The 21,533-nt window shown below is 43.2% G+C and overlaps 2 non-coding genes across 2 annotated transcripts; both read left to right on the top strand.

The window, feature by feature from the left end:
• Positions 1-12,018: 12,018 nt before the first annotated feature.
• On the top strand, positions 12,019-12,092 carry TRNAN-GUU (transfer RNA asparagine (anticodon GUU)). Its single transcript has one exon. It is a non-coding gene; the product is annotated as a tRNA-Asn (tRNA).
• A 7,175-nt stretch (positions 12,093-19,267) lies between these two features.
• TRNAV-CAC (transfer RNA valine (anticodon CAC)) lies at positions 19,268-19,340 on the top strand. Its single transcript has one exon. It is a non-coding gene; the product is annotated as a tRNA-Val (tRNA).
• The last annotated feature ends 2,193 nt before the right edge of the window (positions 19,341-21,533 follow it).

Genomic DNA, 21,533 nt, shown 5'->3' with positions numbered 1-21,533 from the left:
GCTTCCTTAGAGGGATCTTTCGTGGCCTTCATCCTAGCTGCTGCCTTGAATGGATTCAGAAGCCAGAAGGTCAGGCACACCAGAGTTGTTACTTGATTTGGTCCCTGCTTCCTAATTTCTGAGCACTGGCAGAGGCTCTTGGTTCTTCCGATATGAATCTGTGTTTCAAAGCTAACAAAAGTACAGTCGCCACTACCTCAGCTGAACTCTGTTCCAGGAGGCTGGGCCCTGCAAATGTTCTCCCATCACCTCTCAGGATCAGCACAGCCCTAAAGGCCAAGGGAGAGAAGATCGCTGTTGATCGGTTACTCCTCTGATTAGTGTGGTCCAGATGCCTTCAGGACCTTGATAATTAGGAACCAACACATCAGGGTGGTGCAAATCTTTAGAATTTTGTGTTCAAGGAGTAACACCCAGGGAAAGCACAAACTCAGTCTCAAACCACTATAAATTTTGCTGTATATCTTTCCACACTTGGGAAATAAACCAGTATCATTTGGAAGAGCCAACTGAGAACTCCCTGACAGCATTTAGTGAAATTAAGCGTGTACATATCCTGTTCTCCAGCCATCCTATCCTTGTGTGTATACCACAAAGAAAGAGTTGTGTGATTCCATGATGAGATGTGGATGGGAATGATCTTTTTACCTTTACTTGTAGTGTCCTGGAAGTGGGAACAAACTATTATCTATTTTATTATCTATGTGGGAATAGATAATAAAATGTGGTAAAAACATGCCATAGTATTCTGTGTAGCACATGGATATAATGGGTAAGATCCTGAAAAGAGTGCTAGTAGAAAAAATCAGGAAATAGAAAAAAAGATTTATTGTTATTCAATAATCTTATTGAATCAACTACAGTTCAGTTTAGGAAACAAATTGCCAAGAAGCTGTTAATTCCACCTTGGAAAGGCTGGAGAATTAGTATTCAGGTGGAAGCACTGGTACATGAAATTCAGTGACTTTCCTCCCTAACTGCCATCTAGGAGTCAGGAAGTTTTGATTTCCGTAGGAAGGGAATCCTTTGATTTCCATAGGAAAGGGCCTTACTCAGAGCTGCCACTATTGTGTGTTCTGAACTAAGGAGTGAAGTTATCTTTATCTTATGTATCTGAGACCTACGAAAATACATTAACTAATCGGTGACATAGGCTTTCAAAAAATGCTATAGGGAAACAGAAATTTTTTTCTGAACAGACTAATCTGGTTTAAATAGGCACAAAGGAATTTTTTTTTTATCCCCAAATCCCCCCAGTACATAGTTGCATATTTTAGTTGTGGGTCCTTCTAGTTGTGGCATGTGGGACGCAGCCTCAGCATGACGTGATGAGCGGTGCCATGTCCACACCCAGGATCCGAACCAGTGAAACCCTGGGCCACCAAAGCACAGTGTGAGAACTTAACTACTCGACCACAGGGCCAGCCCCAGAAAGAAATATTTTTAAAGCACAGAAATCACACAATCAGGTGGTAAAAATGAAAGCAACTCTGTCAGCAATCTTCAACTAACACTAAATACAAGTAATTATAACGGATCCAAATCTTCTTGGATTGGGTATAAAAGTAAATTTCAGCTATAGCCGTGCATTAGACAGAAAAATGTTATATGTTGAGAACAGCACAAGTCTGTACCAGGCTAATTGTAAATAAAAGAACGAAAATAGGACTCTTAGGCAAAGGCAAATGGGAGGGAGAAGCTTTAAACTAAAGGAATAATGTTCTAGGAAATTGTCAAATTGTTTTTCCCTAACACGTTTTTCTTTCTGTGGCCAAGAGGATGTGATGAAGGGAAGAAATCTTGGAATGAATTTTCACTTTAATTCATCCTGTGTAGGTCTCTATAAGACGTCACAGTTTAAAGTGGGACTATTTGATGTTCGGTCTTTTCCAGACACTCAAAAGAGGCTCCAGAGGAGAGAAATTCAATTATCAGCCAGATTTTTCTGAGTAACTCAGCACATACCCAAAGATCCAGCCTCCTGACCTGAGTAAAGAACTGGCATGTGAAAAATTGGGAGGAAAGAGTTTGGAAGACACCAAGCAATGGGAAGGCAAAGAGATTGCTTCAGCCAGTGAGGAAATGAACTTTCCATAAGACACACTAGATCTAGGACCAGACACATAGGCCTGAATGAATTTTTAATGTTTTTCTACAGAGGTCTAGTATCTACTCGGAAAAACCTTTTTTCAGAATTAGGCTCTTTCAAATCAAACTTTTTTATTTCTGTGCCGTAACTTTATAGTGCTTCCTTATATAAATCCCCTATGCAAGCCTTTGCTCCAGGTATTTCTATGTGCTATGTGTCTTCCAAAGAAAACTGTTGTGTAAACCTATTTTAGAACTGCTTTTTCAAAGTCCTTCCAGGAACTATTCCTTATTAGACCTACTCCAACAGTTGAGAAGCAAGCATCAGTGGGTCAGGAGCAGAATCTTGGTCTCCCATGCAGCGGGTCTGGGTTCCATTCCTGGTCAAAGGAGGGTTTTCCTTATGCTCTTACGTGTCCAGTGCTCTCTCTGCTGTGCATTAAATATTGCAGCAGCAGGATGAGTTATTACAGGGTTTGGGCCTCAGGAGGCAAAGATAAAAAGAAAGAAAGGACAATCATACTCCTTGGGTTAATTCCAGAGCAGAAGAGATTAAGGTCTGAACAAGGAATTTTTCCGAACTCTGTCTTTGAAACTACACATGAGGATGGTGGGTCATTTTGAATACTTGAAACCAAAACCTTTGCTACTTCTATCCTTTCTCTTGGCAGGTATCTGGAATTTAAAGAGTCAGCAAGTCATTGATTCATGTGCTGGACCTTGGGCTGACTTTTGAGCAGCGTCTCACTATGGAGTGAGGATCGAGAAATGAAAGTCAGGAGAAGAGAGAAGCTGCAGGCCCAGCAGACAGTCTGGTGGTAGAGAAGGCATTAGAGGCCCAGGAAAAGGGAAGGTGTGTGGAGGAGTCAGCACGGACATGAGGGAAGCTGCAGAAAGGGGCCTCAGACCTTTCTGTGGAGGTAGGCCGAAGACTTTGCTGATCTCGGTAAAATTAAGGACAAGGGTGAGCCCCAAGAGGGCAGCAGCAGGTACAAGAAAATCATTTTGATCACCCTTGTTTATTTCATACCCCACCAGGCCAGACTTTTGGTCAAGGGCTCATTTTTAATGCTTATGGGTAAGCAACATTGAGAGGAAGCTATGACAAATCATTGGCTCTGGAGGTTTGGAGGAGGAGGCCCTGGAAAAGGAAACCCTTATTTTCATCAACTCTTTTCCTCAGCAAAGCTTATGTGGGTCTCAGATATCCCATTGCAGCTACCATATGTAGATTGAATGAGTGCTGCTGATGATTTCTTTCTTGAAAGGGCAAGCAGTGATTGACCCATAGTTATGACAACGAGATGCAAGAGCAGAGCTTAAAATACTTTTCTCTATCTTGTCTTCTTTCTGCCACTTCTGAATATCAACCTTTCACACATACACTGGTTTGAAATAGCTCTGAGTCTCCATGGAGAGTTACAATTTTTTCATAGGTTCTGAAACCATGTTTCTCTTCTGTTTCTATAATTCTTCTAGAGGAAGCTGGCTTTTTAGGAAGCCAGTCTGCAGCCCAGACTTGTTCAGCATGCTATATTATTTGAATATTCCCAGCTCTCAATAAATATCACGTAATGCTCAGTTTTATTTTATTTCATTTTTCCTGAATACTTCCCACATTGAGTCCTCCATCCTTCTGCTGACATTTCCTCTAATTGCTCTCTAAGCTAACATCCTACTTGTCATCCTGCAGTTTCCCTACCCTCCTCTATTGTGTTGCATTTCCTGTGTTTTAGATTTTATGTCTTTCTCTTCCTTGATTTTCACTCTCATTTTACTGGGAGCTACTGTTCCTAAGACACCTTCACACGTTTGATAGTTTGTGTATAAAATTCTAGTTTAAAAGTAGTTTTCCTTGATTTTTTTTATTGCTTTAATGCTGTTTTAAGACCCTCAGTGACATTCTGAGATTTAATCCTTTGTGTACAGTCTTCTTTTTTCTCTAGAAGTCTCTAGAGACTTTTCTTCAACCCTGGTATTCTGAAATTCCAGGATGGTGTAACTTACTGTGATTTTTCATTCCTTCTTTGGGTCAGGCTATCCACCTAGCCTTCCAATAAGGCAATGTATGTGCTTAAGTTGTAGGATATTTTCTCATAATGATTATTTCCTAATTTCCTCTGCTTTCTTTTCTCAGCAAGTATAAGAAATGGTTTCTGTTGGTAGTGGTATATTATGTACCCTCTTCACAGAAAACCATGTTTTTTCATGAGAGATATTTTTTTGTATTATAGAAAGTATTACCAAATATCAAATTACAAAATATATACATAGAGAGTTATACTCAAATTCTGAGGAGATACCAAAAGGAGGACCTTGAGGAGAAGTTCATTTACATTTCCACCCAGTCTATGATTTTCCAATGGTTAGTTCTAGGAATGTTAGCCAAGCCCAAAAGCCTGCTAAAAGACAAACAAGCATACTATTATATTTTGTAGAACAATTTTCACAGAGAACTAACTGGAGATAATTTCTCTCACACTCCTGAGTCTTTGGAATTTACTATAATTAGTAGATTTGTGCAGGCAGGAGAAAGTAGAATGTATTCCTACTTTTCAAGAGCTGTTGAAGAAATCTTTGTCTGGAGTTTTAGAAGCATTATCTTTCAGTGCAAATTATGCTTATAGAATCAATTGTGTCACTGCCTGTCTTGACTTTGAAAACTAGCCTTAAATGTTACCTTGAAAGATTGACACCACTAGATGAGCAGTGAAACAATGTGGGATTCCTCTGGACCTCAATCCTCTGCATGTTAACAGGATTGTCAGGAGCCAAAATGCTTCCCCAACAAATCATGTCACTCAGCATCTCTGACTCTCAAAAGTACCTTGGATGGACTAATCCTTTGAGTCTTGATTTGGGTGGGGCGGTTGAAAACCTTATCTTAGATTTTAATTAATAAAACTTTATATAGCTATCCTAGATATCAACCTTATCCTAGATATCCTAGATATAATAGCTTTTCTTATATAAGTACACAAGTACTTTCTCCAATTTTTCCCTTTTCCTTGTAACTGGATACCCAGTTTTTTTATGTGTACATATTCATTTTTTCATCTTTAAATAGTGAATATTTTGATTAATAAGGCTAACTGAATGTGTGATTAAAATGCTAAAGATGGTAAATTTTGTGGGTTTTTTTATTGAGGTCATAATAGTTTATAACATTGTGAAATTTCAGTTGTACATTATTATTTGTCAGACACCATATAAATGTGCCCCTTCACCTCATGTGCCCACCCCCCCAGCCCCCTTCCCATCGGTAACCACTAAGCTGTCCATGTGTTTGTTTATATTCCAAAAATGAGTGAAATCATATGGTGAAATCAAATGGTGTTTGTCTGGCTTATCTCACTTAATATAATACCCTCAAGGTCCATCCATGTGGCTGTGAATGGGACGATTTTGTCATTTTTATGACTGAGTAGTATTCCATTGTATATATATATATACATCTTCTTTATCCAATCATTAGTCGATGGGCACTTTGGTTGCTTCCACATCTTGGCTATTGTGAATAATGCTGGAATGAGCATAGGGGTGCATAAGTCTCTCTGTATTGTTTATTTCAAGTTTTTTGGATAAATACCCAGTAGTGGGATAGCTGGGTCATATGGTATTTCTATTTTCAAATTTTTGAGAACTCTCCATACTGTTTTCCATAGTGGCTGCACCAGCTTGCATTTCCAACAGCAGTGTATGAGGGTCCCCTTTTCTCCACAACCTCTCCAACATTTCTTAATTTTTTTCTTGGTGATTATAGCCATTCTAACGGGCATTAGGCGATATCTAAGTGTAGTTTTGATTTGCATTTCCCTGATGACTAGTGATGTTGAGCATCTTTTCATGTGCCTCTTGGCCATCTGTATATCTTCTTTGGGAAAATGTCTGTTCATCTCCTCTGCCCATTTTTTGATTGGGTTGTTTGTTTTTTTGTAGTTCAGTTGTGTGAGTTCTTTATATATTGTGGAGATTTATATCCTTTATATCCTTGTTGGATATATGGTTTGCAAATATTTTCTCCCATTTGGTAGGTTGTTTTTTCATTTTGATCCTGATTTCCTTTGCCTTCCTGAAGCTCTTTAGTCTGATCAAGTTCCACTTGTTTATTTTTTCTTTTATTTCCCTCATCTGAGTAGACATGCTATTCGAAAAGATTCTTTTAAGGCTGACATCAAAGAGTGTACTGCCTATATTTTCTTCCAGAAGTTTTGTGCTTTCAGATCTTACCTTCAAGTCTTTGGTCCATTTTGAGTCTATTTTTGTGTATGGAGAAAGATAATGGTCCACTTTCATTCTTTTGCATGTGGCTGTCCAGTTTCCCCAGCACCATTTATTGAAGAGGGTTTCCTTTCTCCATTGTATGTTCTTGGTTCCTTTGTTAAAGATTAGATGTCTGTAGATGTGTGGTTTTATTTATGGGCTTTCAATTCTGTTCCATTGATCTGTGTGCCTATTTCTGTACCAGTACCATGCTGTTTTGATTACTATGGCTTTGTAATATATTTTGAAGTTAGGGATTGTGATGCCACCAGCTTTGTTCTTGTTTCTCAGTATTGCTTTGGTTATTCAGGGCCTTTTGTTGCCCCATATGAATTTTAAGATTCTTTGTTCTATTTCTGTGAAGAATGTCATTGGGATTCTGATTGGGATTGTAATGAATCTGTAGACAGTTTTAGGTAGTATGGACATTTTAACTATCTTTATTTTTCCAATCCATGTGCGTGGAATATCTTTCCATTTCTTTATGTCGTTATCAATCTCTTTCAGTAATGTCTTATAGTTTTCCTTGTATAGGCCTTCCACCTCTTTGGTTAAATTTATTCCTAGATATTTTATTCTCTTTGTTGTGATTGTAAATGGGATTGTATTTTTGAGTTCTCATTCTGTTAGTTTTTTATTGGCATACAGAAATATGTTATGCGTTTTTTATGACAATTTTTAATTATTTTTTTATTTATATTTTTGAGGAAGATTAGCCCTGAGCTAACATCTGCCACCAATCCTCCTCTTTTTTGCTGAGGAATACGGGCCCTGAGCTAACATCCATGCCCATCTTCCTCTACTTTATATATGGGATGCCTGCCACAGCATGGCTGGACAAGTGGTGCGTGGTCCGCACCCAGAATCCAAACCAGCAAACCCTGGGCCGCTGAAGCGGAAGGTACAAACTTAACCACAGCACCACAGGGCTGGCCCCACCACAATTTTTTTTTAAAGTCTCACCCACAATTTGTTCATGAGGACTGTTGAAGAAAAAATTATGCAGTGACACTTGTTAAACCATGGTAAGGAAAACTTTATTCAAGGGAGACCATGGCTATAGGTGTCGGGATCACTGCGATGGGGTCTCGCAGTGGGGGAGAGAGATTGGCTTCAACTCTGAATACAACAATGAAAAGTGGGAATTTGTAGCCAAGGGGTAGGGTGAGGGATCAGTGGATAGGAAATTACTAAGGGTAAACATCAGAGGTTAGGAGAATTCTGGCTAAACCAACCCAACAGGATTCTTGCTGAAGGCAGGCCAGGGCGATTAGGCATCACATGGGGGATGGCTGAGGAAGAGGAACCTGATTAAACATTGAGGGTGATCAGATATGGAGGGTGGGGGATTCTGGTTAAACTGACTTAGCAAGATTATTACTAAAATTAGACAATGCTGAGACAAACACAGAAGTCCACAAGTTGAGGCCTGGTTGAAAGTTCAGAGGACAGTGAATAGAGTTTGATCAAGGAGAGAATCTTTGTCAGCATCTGTCAAAGGTTTATTTCAAACTGATCCCAATAGAAGAAGCTTATACGTAAGCCAATTCAAATATTTGTGTCTTGATAGAGAATATAAAAAGTCATTGGTAATCAATGCTAAGTTGAATACAAAAAAAAAGAATGTCTGGATAAAGACAGTTACATTTATATGAAAATGGATCAAGATTATTTGGCTTCACCCAAAATTGATAATAAACTAGCCAGAGTTCTCAGAAAGAACTCTTAAACTCATTGTAATCTATCAACATTTTATCAGTGGTGCTATTGTTTTCCCAGAGGAAGTAGCTTATCATATCAGATTGCAAAAGTTCTTTCCAAGCTCAGGTTGATACAATTTTCTACCTCAATGTTATCCTTTATTCATTTCTGAATTTAAATAGTTTAATCCACATTTATTTTGCATAGTATGTATTAATGTTTTACTGCAACGACAACAAACCAAATACTAAATACCTCAAGCCAAGAAAGGAAAGGTGGTCATCAGGAAAATTTTCAAAGACTGAAAATAGGTAAAAGAAATTACTGGGTATCTTTTCTAGGAAGTATTGGGCATAATTTCATGCAGAGTTCGACAAACTTGCTCTGTAAAGAGCTAGAGAGTAAATATTTTAGGTTTGAGGGCCAAGAGGCAAAAGCAAGGATATTATGTAGGTACATATAAGAAAGAAAGCAAATTTCCATAGAGTTTTTATTGACAAAATTCATAATTAATAGTAACGAGCACAACTTCTTGGATAGTAAATGTCCTTGGCATCCAGAACCTGGCACTGCCCAACTTGCATGGGCTCCCTGGTGCCACCCACCCTCCCCTCCACTCCCCTCCCGTCCCTTCCCCACAAGCTGTTCCCTCCCAGCTTTTTCCAAAAGGGGAGCCCCACACGAAAGGCCTAGTGCTCTGCCGGACAGTGATCTGCCGTGAGGCCGGCCAGATCCACCAGTCCCGGAGGGTGACACCTCAGAACTGCCCTGGAGACACATCTTTGCGAGGCACCCACGTGTGGAGGGAAGGTCACCGGGGCCTGGGAGCGGACGTGGTTGCCAGGAGGAGGTGGGAGGAGAGGCGTCCAGGTGAGACCCCGGCATCTCCAACATCATAAAGGACCCTGAGGGATGCAGGAACGGAGACGGCTAGGATGGAAAACTCTTTGAAGGAAGGCCCCAGGGCTCTGGACTAAATTCCAGGTCTTTCCCCTAAAACCCGCTGCGCCTGTACTTTGAACCTACCTTAGTTGATGAGTTTGCTCAGACCAAAACACAGAGTTCTCTTTGACGCCGGTCTTTCTCTCACACCAGACATCCAGTTTGTCACAAAATCGTGTTTCCTCTCTGGTTAATTGCGGACTATAGTCCACACAATCTTTTCTCTTTCTTAGTCTCTGATCTTGGCAAACGAATCTCCTGATAAAGGCGTGGAGATCGAGTCAACTCCCAACCCTCGTCCGTTAAGACTTTAGGGTTTGAGACCTTTAATCTCGGGATCCTGGGGTTGGGCCGCCGTTGAGACTTCCTTTGGCTCTGCCCGTCAACATCAGCCTCTTCCGGTCCTGTCCTCCAGGGCCAGTGGCGAAGCCCCCTCAGCGCGGCCCCTCTCGCCGGGTCAGGAGCCCCACACACGCCTCCAGCGGCGCCTGCACAGAAGCGTCGAGAGGCGTTGATGCAGTTTGAGCCGAGCTCGCGGGGCGCGCGGGCGCCGACGGCGCGTTTGTGGGTTCCGGCACCGCTGTGCTCCGCCCCCCGGTTCTCAGCCGCCGGCAGTAACGTCCGCGTTAGATTGAGCGGCGAGCACGCGCAGGCAGGGAGAGAGCGGTAGGAGAAGGTCGGCTTCCCCAAGTCCTGTCCAGTAAGGATCAAAAAACGATCTTGAAGAGACAGAAAGGGAGAGGTAGAAACAGAGCAAAGGGAAAGGAAGAAATCCTATGAGATTTCCATGAAGATCAAATCGGAGTCCTCTGGGACCCGGTCCTCCTGTTGCTGGTGAAGGTGAGTCCAGTTCCCGTCTATAGCTGGAGCCAACGCAGACAAACTTGGCCTGATTACCAGCGAGTAAGCAGCTGCTCTTCCTCCCTCATTGGGCAGCACGTGGTCTTGTGGTGCTTGAACGTCTCTTTCTGGGCTTTCTATTGTAGGGGAGGAAAACATTTCCTCTACCCGCTCTGGGTTCTTCTGGCTGGAGAAGGAGTTAAATTCACATGAGACAGAATAACAGGAGAAAATTAAACAAAGCTTTATAACATGTATACATGGGAGAGGCTCAGACAACCTGAGTAACTCACCAAAATGGCTGAAGTCACCACCGTAAATATCTTCAGCTAAAGACAAAGGAGGATGTTGGGGGTGGGGGGAGTCAGTTACAGGAGTTTACCAGACAAGTTCAGTAAACCAGAGGAAGATTATTATGCAGATTTAAGTCCTTGCCTTCAGGATGGATTAAGAGTTTCTAGAGATAAGGTCATTCTCCCCTTCTTCCTGGTACAGAGAGGGAGACACCTTTACAGATGGAGATTTCCTTTACAAATGTAAACGTCTCTTAACAAAGGGTAAGTAAATTCTACTTTTCAGAGTTTCTTTCCTGTTTGCAGTTTTTTAAAAGTGACCAGCCCCAAATAATCCTCATGCCAAAGAGACATATCTTGGCGTGGCCAAGTCCAGTCCCCTACAAATGGAATATTACTCAACAATTTAAAAGAAAGGAAAATTTGATATACTCAGTGACACAGATAAAACTCAAAGACATTGTGCAGAGAGAAAGAAGTGGACACAAAAGCACATATACCCTTTGATTCCATTTAGAGGAATTTCTAGAAGAAACAAAACTAATTTAAGGTGAAAAAAAAATCAGGATAGTGGTGGTCAAAAGATTCAGAAGATAAGGACAATAATATTCACGATTCTGCTGCTTATAACGTTATTGATCCAGTAGTTACTAAATCCAGGCATATCTGACAGCAACAGAATGAAGGAGAATATCCTTATTAGTCCCATTTTACAGAAGAAAGAAGTGAGGCACATAAAGTGTACTTTATTTGTCCAAGGCCACACGAGGGCAGAACCAGATTTACAGCCCAGAGCTGATAGTCTTGAGGACGGATTAGGTTGGGTCTTTCTTTTCAGATTTGGATATTTCAGGATTTCTCAACTGTAGGGATGGGGAGAAGAGCGAGAAGGAGAGAGGGCAAGAGAGGGAGTGAAAGAGGGATGGAAGCACAAATTCTCTCCCCGCCCCCCCATTCCTTCCTCCCTCCCTCTGTCGTTTTCTCTCTTGCTTTCTCTCCCACTTCAGCTCTCTCCCTCCTTCCCCATTCTGCTATATACCAAAACCAATTCTCATCTTTATGGATCTGGCCTGGGGTTTCTTGGCTCTTGTCCAAACCCCACCTACCCCGCTGGTTTTCTCTGGGTACCATTTCCCTGTTGGCCCCGCCCCTTTCCCTCTCCTGGGGATCTACTCCGCAGAACAAGTGGCCTAGTGGAGCACCAGGAGCCCACAGCGCAGACTGGCATCGTAGGCCTTTCCCGTTGCCCGCCCCACGAAATCAATTAACCGGAGTGAAGTCCGGTTCTTTTAGAAAGAACTTTCCGCTTTGAAAGACCTTTCATTATTTCCATTCTCAGGATTCTTCATGGAACTAAAAGCTACAGACGACAATGTATTCATTCAACAAGTCCTAGTAGAGAGTCCTGTGGAGTGGCAAATCCTATTGTCGACAAAGGGACACAGGAGCGACCACTGCCCTCGTGGAGCTCCGGTGCTGGACACAGGAACCTGCAGCATCTTTCCGAAGGCGTCTCAGAAGCCTGGGCAAACGCTCATTCTTTTAGGTGAAAATGAAGAAAACGGCAAGAGCCATCACGAGAGCCCACAGGCTGTTCACCTTCCCTAGGCCCCCACGTGGCCCGGGGGATCGCGCACCCGGGCGTCTCCAGGGACGCTGGCCTCTGAGGCGGGTGACGGGCAGGGCGGGACGAGGCCGTTCTGCTGCCCTTCTAGTTTCGGAATCATCAAGTGCACCAGTTTCCAACGCGACAAACAGCATGATTCATCGCTCTGGTCTCTCCGTTTTTCCGAGGCTTTGGACTTGCAGGTGGACTTCAGGGCGGGCGACACATCGTGGGGGCTGAGTAGGTGCTCACATCCTAAGGAGACCAGGAGGCGGAAGCGCTCGAGTCCCTGTGGCGCAATCGGTTAGCGCGTTCGGCTGTTAACCGAGAGGTTGGTGGTTCGATCCCACCCGGGGACGTAAGCCCGTGGATTCCAACTTCGTCCTACGTGTTTCCTGCTCTCCATCTCCTGTGGATTTTTCTCTTACACAATTTACCCTCCTGTGTTCTGGGCTCTATCCTCCTCACACCTCCACAACCAGATTCTCACACAGTGTCTGCTGGGATGTCAGGTTTCTACATGCAGTAGAGGAATTCCTGAAACAGAGTTCTGCTTCTGGTGTGGTGAGATAAAATCTTTATTCTGCCCTTTACAGGCTTGAAGAGTAAGCTGAACTTTTGGTGCTTCAGCATTTCTCTGTGCGTGTGTGTGTGTGTGTGTGTGTGTGTGTTTAATTTTCTAGACATACTTGCATTCCTTTTTCAAAATGCTTACTTTGGGAAGATTGAGCTTCTCAATTGTGCTTACTTTTTTGTTTTAATTAAGACTAATATTTAGAGCGTTTCGGGTTCACAGCAAAATTGGAGGGGAAGGTACAGAGATTCCTCGCACGCTCCCTGTCTCCCTCCCATATGCATAGCCTCCCTCTTTATTAGCATCCCCTAACAGAGTGGTACATTTGTTGCGGCTGATGAATCTACATTGACACATCACAATCTCCAAAGTCCGTAGTATACATTACAGGTCACTCTTGGTGTTGCACATTCCATGGGTTTGGAGAATTTATAATGACATGTATCTGCCATTATAGTCTCATACAGAGTATTTTTACTATCCTGAAAGTCCTTCCTGCTCTGCCTATCCATCCCCCTCACCCCACCGCTGGCAACCACTGATCTTTTTACATACAGTATGGAGCCTTTTCACATTGGCTTCTGTCACTTAGGAATATGCATTTAAGATTCCTTCATGTTTTTCATGGCTTGATAGCTTATTTCTTTTTAATGCTGAATAATATTCCATTACCTGGATGGACCACTGTTTATCCATTTAACTAGTGAAAAACATCTTGATTGCTTCAAAGTTTTGGCAATTATAAATAAAGCTGCTATAAATATCTGTGTGCAAGTTTTTGCGTGGGCATAACTTTTCGACTCCTTTGGATAAATAGCAAGGAGTGCAATTGCTGGATCATATGTTAAGAATATTTTTAGTTTTGGAAGACACTACCAAACTCTTGCAAAGTGTCTGTACCATTTTGCGTTCCCACCAGCAGTGAATGAGAGTTCCTGTTGCTCCACATCCTTGGCAGCATTTGGGGTTGGTGTGCCACAGGTTTTTCATCTGTAAATATGAGGCCAACGAAAGTTTCCTTCCCCCAGGATGTGCCTGGATTTGGTAACTGCTCTATCAATAATGTTGTGATCTGGTGAATCATCATTATCCTCTGCATTATTTTTGACAAAGGCACTTCTTCCATAGTTTGTGCATTATTTATTTAACCTTTTTCATATTGCTTTTTAAATTAAGTTGACTTCATGGTTTTATGACTACAAATAATGCTGCAACCCTCATTCTTGTTCCCATATCTTTGGCTACTTACACAGGTATTTCTGTAGAGTGGACAACTGGAAGTGCACTGTCTAAATTGTAGTGTTTATACGCTTGTAATTTCAGTAAATCCTGCAAATTTGCCTTCCACAGAAGCAGTACCAAATTACTCTCCAATTTATTTTCCAACTCTATCAATGTCCCCTTCTTCACTTACTTGCCAACACAATAATCTTTCTATACATCCATCTATGATATTCTAAGAAGGGAGTGGTACCCTTCTGACTTATCTAAGGGGGAGGTACAACAGAAGGGTGTTTGAGCATTACACAGAGAGATTCTATTGCGTACGTTGGACAGCTAATGGTGGTTGACAGGGATCTATTCCCTGTTAGGTAGTAGATGACAGCTAATCTAGTCTGTGAGTCTCTTTTGATTGCCTGTTGTGCTGTGGATTCTGGTATTTCCTGGTACTTGAGACCGTAGTGATACTGAGCAATGAGTTCACTCTGTTCTCCTTGATCTGAGCCAATTAATCACAATGAGTTAGGGAGTGAGAAAGGAAGATTTAATTGGATTAGCTGACGTGATCAGGAAGATGACAGACTAATGTCTCAAAAAAAAACCATCTTCAAGGATTACAGAACCTTGAGGTAGTTATATAGGGAAAATGGGCAGTAAGGAGGGGTTTTGTTTCAGGCATAGCGGACTCCAGGGCCTTTCATTGTTCCATTCTGCTGTCAGCTGTGATGGATACCTTGTAGGTGTGTTTCCCACCTGTGGTCAGCCCGTTTCTGGAGACAAACTCATAGAACAAAGTTTTAATTTATCAAGCTGTTGGGGAGTACATATGGAAGTGGAAGCCATAAATCACCAGAGCATGTGAATTTTTTTAGAGTATGTGCAGAGAAGTGAGTAGTCACACAGAGGAGGGGCTGGGGCCATTTGGCGTAACAAGATGGCCTCACTTATGCTCACTTACAGTAGCGATGAGAAGTTGTTCACATCTTGTCTCTCCAGTGAGGGAACTTTATGGGCCCAATCAGTAGTTGTCAATTTCTGCAAAAAGTGGAGTATCTGTAATAAGGATGATCTGAATACACTTGGTCCCTCCACAGGAACTCTTGGCTTTAATAAATTGCTTGAATGAAAGGAGGTGTTAGTACAGGAAGAAAACTGAATTTCTAGCATGCAGGGGGCAACTTTCATTGATTGGTAAACTCAAGTTTCTAAATAGCTAAAAGATTTTTCTTTAATGTTCTTTAAAGATTGTTCAAATGAGACCCAAGAAAGGAGAGGAAAAAAGATATTTATATCATGGCAAACAAGCAATTAAATGAGCAACATGAACAATTCTGACAATTATACAAATCAAGATTTAATACTTCCCAAAACTATAAGCAGTAAGGTCAGCCCTTAGTAAAATCATGAAAATCAATAACTTTGTGAACAGATATATACCCTGGAAAAGACAATGTCTTGCGCGACTCAAAAGGACGTCATGGAATTACTCCAATTTTTAGCAATGAGGGTCCTTCAAGGACCTCATGTTGCTAAATTATTTCCTTTTGTTTCCTTCACCAGTAAGCACTGTTAATAGATGTCATTGCCTCTCTTCCCACCTTAAATAATGATACCACAGTTAGTTCCTTTAGAATGCCCAGTAGGTTGATGGAATCTTTCCCTTTTGTAAATATATTTTCTCAGAGACAAATCGATATGCTTTCTCTTCCTCTGGAGGGAATAGACAAATTAGCTCTCAAAAACTTTAAAGGTGTTACTGCCAGATTAGTTTAAGGGTGGCAATAATCACTTATATAAATTTAAAATAAGAGAATTAAGAATTTCTAGAAAAAATGTTTTGCTACTTATGCTTTAAATGTGATATATCCATAAGGAAAAATTTTGTTGCTGAATTTGCAACATGGAAAAATAAATGATTTAGCTATAGATTGAATGAATGGTCTTGATTGCTTGGTACAAAAAAAGGAAAGAAATGAAGTTGATAGAGAGGAATCTTAATACTTTTCAACAATTTAAGTAATTTAAATATTTGATATATAATGGCATTGAACAAGTTTATGTCATGTTGGATATTTTATTTGTCAAGGTGACTCCTTACAAAAATTAGAATGGTTTAATAATTTTGGTTTAAAAAGTATCATGTATTTTCCTTCAGATTTTCTCATAATGTGGAAAATAATGGTTACATAATACTCTAGTATATACAAGTCTTGGGTTTCTTTTGGCTTGAAAGTCCTAATTCAGTTAAATTTCCTAAATTTCCTATACCGGTTGTACTGCTAAAATAAGCAAACGTTAATTCCAATAAGTATTTCAATTGATAAAATTTTAAAGTTATGAGTTCAAGTAATTAAATATTCCAGACGCTATCTTTAGAAGGGGATAAATTCTTACACTTCTAGCAACCAGAGGACTCAATTATTCCATTTACAACTTTTGATAAATATTTTTAGGTGTCTTCTAATATATGATCCCAACATTCTCACATTCCAATATGTATCAGCTTATTTTACAATTTAAAGACCGATAGTTAACCTTAAACCTTTGACTAATATTAAATTGTTATTTAATGAATAATCTTTGATTGCCTGCAAATTCTCTCTCTCTCTTTCCTGTTTGCTCTAATCTCCCGATAGATTGGCTGGCCACATAAATATCACTTTACTTGGGGAATGTTGTTGTTTGCTGAGTTTGCCTAGATTTCTGTATTTTGTGGGTATGTGGCTGGAGCTGTGGATATTCTTATGTGTTCTCTTGACTCTCTGCAAAGTGCAATAGAGTGGTTTGTTGTTTCCAGTGTTCTGACGTTTGAAACTCACATACCTTGGTGTTGTGCACTGCACAGCTTCTCAAACTGCCACCTACATTTCCTGTTTGACATGGACTTTTTGCATGGTACTTGCTTTTGATCACAGCAACCACCAAAATCCAGCTTTGCAAAGAAATGGTATCATTGAAAAATATGTAGTGTGATCTAATGTTGGTGAATTTTAATTTACGTGACTATCATCTCAATAAACCTGATTTAAAAAAAAAAGAAAAGACTGACAATTCCACGTGTTGACCGGATGGGGAGCCCTGGAAACTCTCATCCATTTCTGGTAAGAGTATAAATATGTTGAACAATGCTGGAAGAATTTTTGGAAGTATCACCTAAGGGTTGTACATACACACTTGTGTGCTGTGGCCCAGAAATTCTACTTTTAGCTCTATACCTTACACCTGCACTGTCCAGTATGGTAGCTACAAGACACGTGTAGCCTCTGAACACTTGAAATGTTGCTAGCATCTCATGTTGCAGTGATAATATTTTTGATACAGTAGGTCTCCTAAAACATTATTAAAATTGATTTCACCTTTTTTATTTTAATTTTTAAAATACACCTACCAGGAAATTTAAAATTCCTATGACTGGCATTACATTTCTATTGGAACGGGCCGCCCCAGAGAAACGTGTGAGTGTGTCCACCAAAAGACATATAAAAGATTGTTCCTACCAATTCGAAATATCCTAAACTGCAAACGACTCATATGCCCAACAACAGTAGAAGAAATACATATGTTGAGGTATGTTCATACAAGGAACACACACGGAAACAAAGAACTACGTGGAAAACATGCATACATTTCATAAACGTAATGTTGAAATGACAGGAGTCACACCCACGCCCCTCTCCCACAAAAAAACCCTGTACATACTTTATAATTCAATTTATGTGGAAGTAAAGGGCAGGAAAAACTAACAGACATTGGTGGAAGTTGGTGAGTGGTGGGGGTGGAGATGACTCTGTGAGCTCTTGCACGGGAAGAGTCACGAGGAAGCTTTCTGGGGTCTGGAAACATGCTACACCTCAGTCCGGGCACCACATCAGTAGTTATTCAGGTCGGTTTACATTGGTAAAGGTTTTCGAACTGTACACGTTAGGTCCTTTATATTTATTACACCACAACAAAAAAAGTTGAAAGCCACTCGATTATTGCTAAAGTGATATTGAGATTTATTCTTCTGGTTTGGCCTAGGCTGTTGGATGCAAAGTAAGTTCAAAATCTTTATTGTGATATTTCTGCTGTCCTCAGGTTTTTGACTTTCCTCTGCAATCTGATATCTGGTTACGTATATGTTGCTCACGACCGTTACTTTAAGCTGATATCCAACTGTGTGAGGGAGAGACCGAAGTGCCCATGGTCAAATCTGCTCTTTTGAGAATAATTGTGACCCCAAAAGGGGGAGAGAGGAGATTGAGAAATCCTGATGGGGAAAATAGCACAATTAGGCTTAACTGACTCAGAGGTGCCAAAGGAAGGACACTGGCAGGTATTACACAAAGAAAGTCACCCCATTCATTCCACAGCCAAGCCTTCGAGAATTTTTGGAGCATCTATAAGTAGCCAAAATTGTTTATCTGATGAGTTTGTCAGCTTCACCAGAACAAGCCATCAGACAAGCCGTTTGATGCCTTTCTGCTCACCCGTTTCCTAAGGAAAAGATAAATACAATTCCCCGTTCCCAAGCTATCTGTGGTTTCTTTTTCCTTTCTTCTGCCTCTTCTATAAATTCTGTTTTTGTCTTTGTTTCATGACAACATTCTAATAACTGTTTCCCATTTTTATGAGTAAGCATGTGAGCTAACACTCAAATCTCTTATTTACTACTACTATTTAAATATAGTTTTCACCCTAACGTCTGTAGACACATCGTAGCTAGCTTTGAACTATATTCCAGGCGGACACACTTCCATGGAAAGTTTAGCCCTCGAGCCGTTGGAAGACAGGTCCTTCTCAGTCTTTAAATAAAGCCAGTTCCCCGTTGGTGTGTAGGTAACAAACCCGTTGCAATTCTCTGTGTCTAAACCTCTTTCCTCCTCCACTCTGGTCCTTGTGTCTCACCCTCTGCTTCTGGTGGATCTGGGAAACCTGTTGCGCTCTTGCTTTGCTCCAGGATGCTCTTTTGCTCTCAGGAGGGACTCGGGAATGAAGGGTAATGGCCACCGGATCGGAGCCCCTGAGGTGCCAGAGCTTCCCCGGGCTCGGCCATTTGGCTCCCACTGAGGGTCAAGACCTCTCCATCACCGCTCAAGTCCTACCTCAAAACTTTTTCCCTATCTGTCCTCTAAGGCCATTGTTTCCGTGACTTCCATTCTTATACTGAAGTCTTGTCTGTGCGATAGAGAAATCCGCTCTGCAAAAGTCATTAAAACGCCGTTCTTGAGGATCAAACGCAGTGTCCTGGAGATGGGACAAAAATTCCACCTGTGTCCCGCAATTGCTGACAGACCGTCTTACTCCTGCATCACCTAATCCACACCAAGATTGCATAGCTCTATGTGGCTGTGAAAATGGCCACGGAGGCGCGCGTCCACAGCCCCGGAGGGGCGACGTCCGGACTCCTGGGCGGCGGCGGGCGCCCGGGGCTCAGACGCACCCACCCGCCGGCTCCTGCAGCTTCCGGGAGCTGCGATCAGCGGGGGCGACTCCTGCACAGGGGCGCCTAGTCCTGGGAGTGGAAATCCTGCGTGTGATGCGGGACCCCGAAGTCAAACTGTGGGGTCCCAGGGCCCTGGCTTCGGGGGTAGGCGCGGAACCCTGAGCCAGGGCCTCTCCGGAGCCGCAGTCTCCCTGCCTGAGGGGTCGCTGGTGCTTCCCGGAGCCTCTCCCAGTTCAAAGCAGTGGGCGTCTGGAATGGTTGCGGCAGGACCTAAGGTTTTCATGGATATGTCGTTACGTCTTCCAACACCCCTCGTTTCCGTAGTGTAGTGGTTATCACGTTCGCCTCACGCGCGAAAGGTCCCCGGATCGAAACCGGGCGGAAACAACCTCTTTTTTCCTCAAACTTACCTTCGTGTTGCAAAAACAAGCAGAGGAGGGGACCGGGCGTGGAGGTGCGGCCGCAGCCGCATTTTCCATTCACAAGAAACGTGGCACAACTTCAGTTACTCAGCCCTAGGCCAGTTACTCGGCCTCGGTTGTCTGCTCTGAGTCACAATGGAGACCGGGACACAGTCAGTGAGTCCAAGGCGGGCGCAGGACTAGGCTGGCTTCGCTTACCTTGAGATCCAGACAGACCCTAACCTTCTCATCTGTCTCTGAAGTATTCTCTACAGGCTGACAAGTATCATGTCTCTAAAAACCAAGAACTTCTTTCCTGTGAAGCACACTTGGCTTCCCCACTCCCAGCACACTTGCACAACAGGTTCATTTGCCTGACGGAGCAAAAGAAAACCAGCCGAAGAAACCGGGTCTCCAGGCAAAGGCACGGAGACGGAGCCTCGTGCTCCCCCGGTCAAGCTGGTCTGGGCACGAAAAGGAGCCTGTACACGTGCCGTTGTCAGGAGAGCCGCTTGAGCCAGGTCAGCGATCAGGGCGCAGACCGGCTCCGCTCCTCACCCCCTCAGACCCAAGGGCGCCCCTTACTCAGAAGGAAACCGAGGTTCGGAAAGAGCACGTCCTTGGCTCTGCCGCACACAGTGCTAAAGCTACACCAGAAGGGAAGACAGACCAGTTCCCCTGTGGTCAGGCCTCAGAGCCCAAAGCGTCCCGAGCGTCCCCCGGGCTGAGAGAGGTGAAGGGTGATGGGCAGCCGGCTGAGGGCTGGGGGCCCTGCACAGCTGCGTTCAGCCCTGGGCCGCTGGGACTCGTCTGCGCTTCTGCTCTCCGCGTCTCAGAAATCGAACCTTTGCTTTCAGAATTGTCACCTGGAGAGGCCAAGTTAGAGCCCTTGTGTGACTCCCCGGTGGCCTGGGGCTAGGAGTAGGCACTTTCACTGGGCTCCGGGATTGGTTCCCCATCAGCGACGTCTCTGGGCACGGCCTCCGCATGCAGGAGTCTTCTCTTCACCCCCAGAGGTGAGGTGGGCCTCAAGCTCCAGACGCAGGGAAGAGCCTCTGCGGGAGGCCAGGCCACAGGGGCCAAGGCATCTACCTCCCAGGCTGCAGAGGTGAGATGTGAGGGGCAGCCTGCGCTCCTCCTCCCTTGTCTCAGAAACCTAATGTCTCACTTTGAGTTTTCATCTAAAGAGAACTTGGGGCTTAGGTTCCAATTGCTGCTTAAAAATAATTGAAACATTCAAAAAAGTTGCAGGCATTGTATTTCTTCACCTAAATGCACCAGTTAGCCGTTTCCCACTTTGGCTTTCTCGCTCTTTTTCCACATATTCGTGATTTGCGACACCCTTTGAGAGTAATTGCAGACATCTCAGAATCATTAGTGGACCGCTGTTGCCCCTTTCCTTTCGCAATGTCCCTTGGAACCAGCTGGAGGACTTTTCCTCCAAGGACAGGGGAGGCCTTTGTCCTCTGGAGGAGACCCCTCTTGTCCTTTCAGGAACCTGACACCCGTTTCCTTCAGGCTATAGAGAAGCTTCAGGCGGAGTTTGATTGGGCTCTCCCCTTCTCCCCGACAGTGCAGGCCAGGCCCGCCCTCTGCTTGGAGGAACAGATAGGTTGTCAGTCTCCCCAGCACCATCTGCCCTCCGGACTCCTCCTCGTTGCTTTGGCGGGCAGTGGGGTCTTGAGTCCGCCTGAGCTCCAGCGCTGCCCACCTCTTCAGGGAGACCCTCCAGGGGAGCGCAGCTGCCCCCTTGGCTCCTGCCTGGCTCTCTCTGCCCTGCTGGGATCTTCAAGAGTTGTGACCCGACAAAAAGGTGAAGGATCCTTTCTTGTGGTGCGAGGTTGAGGGGAGCAGGTGGAAAATGAATCAGAGGGAAGGCGAGAGTTCTCAAGACCTTTCCAGAATCCTGCATCTGGCACTGTCAGGTAGGCGGCTGCCCTGTGAGAATGGTGCTTAGTCTTGTCTTGACCTGACCCTGACCTGGTCCTGGGTTCAGTCTGAGTCCAAGCAGACAGAGGCAAGCTGATTCGGGCTGCGTACCCAGTTGTGCCTCTCCCCAAAGTGGGGTAATGACCGAGCTTCTATTTCCGGGATCCCAGTGGAGTCCCAAGGTGCTGTTGATGGGGGTTTTTTTCTTGCACTTCCTTTCTTGCTGAATCTGTGACTCAGAAAAAAAAGA

Source organism: Equus asinus, chromosome 25 (genome assembly GCF_041296235.1).
Source record: "Equus asinus isolate D_3611 breed Donkey chromosome 25, EquAss-T2T_v2, whole genome shotgun sequence".
Taxonomy (NCBI): domain Eukaryota; kingdom Metazoa; phylum Chordata; class Mammalia; order Perissodactyla; family Equidae; genus Equus; species Equus asinus.
The sequence above is the reverse complement of the archived record's forward strand: the minus strand, read 5'-3'. Positions and strand labels throughout refer to the sequence as shown.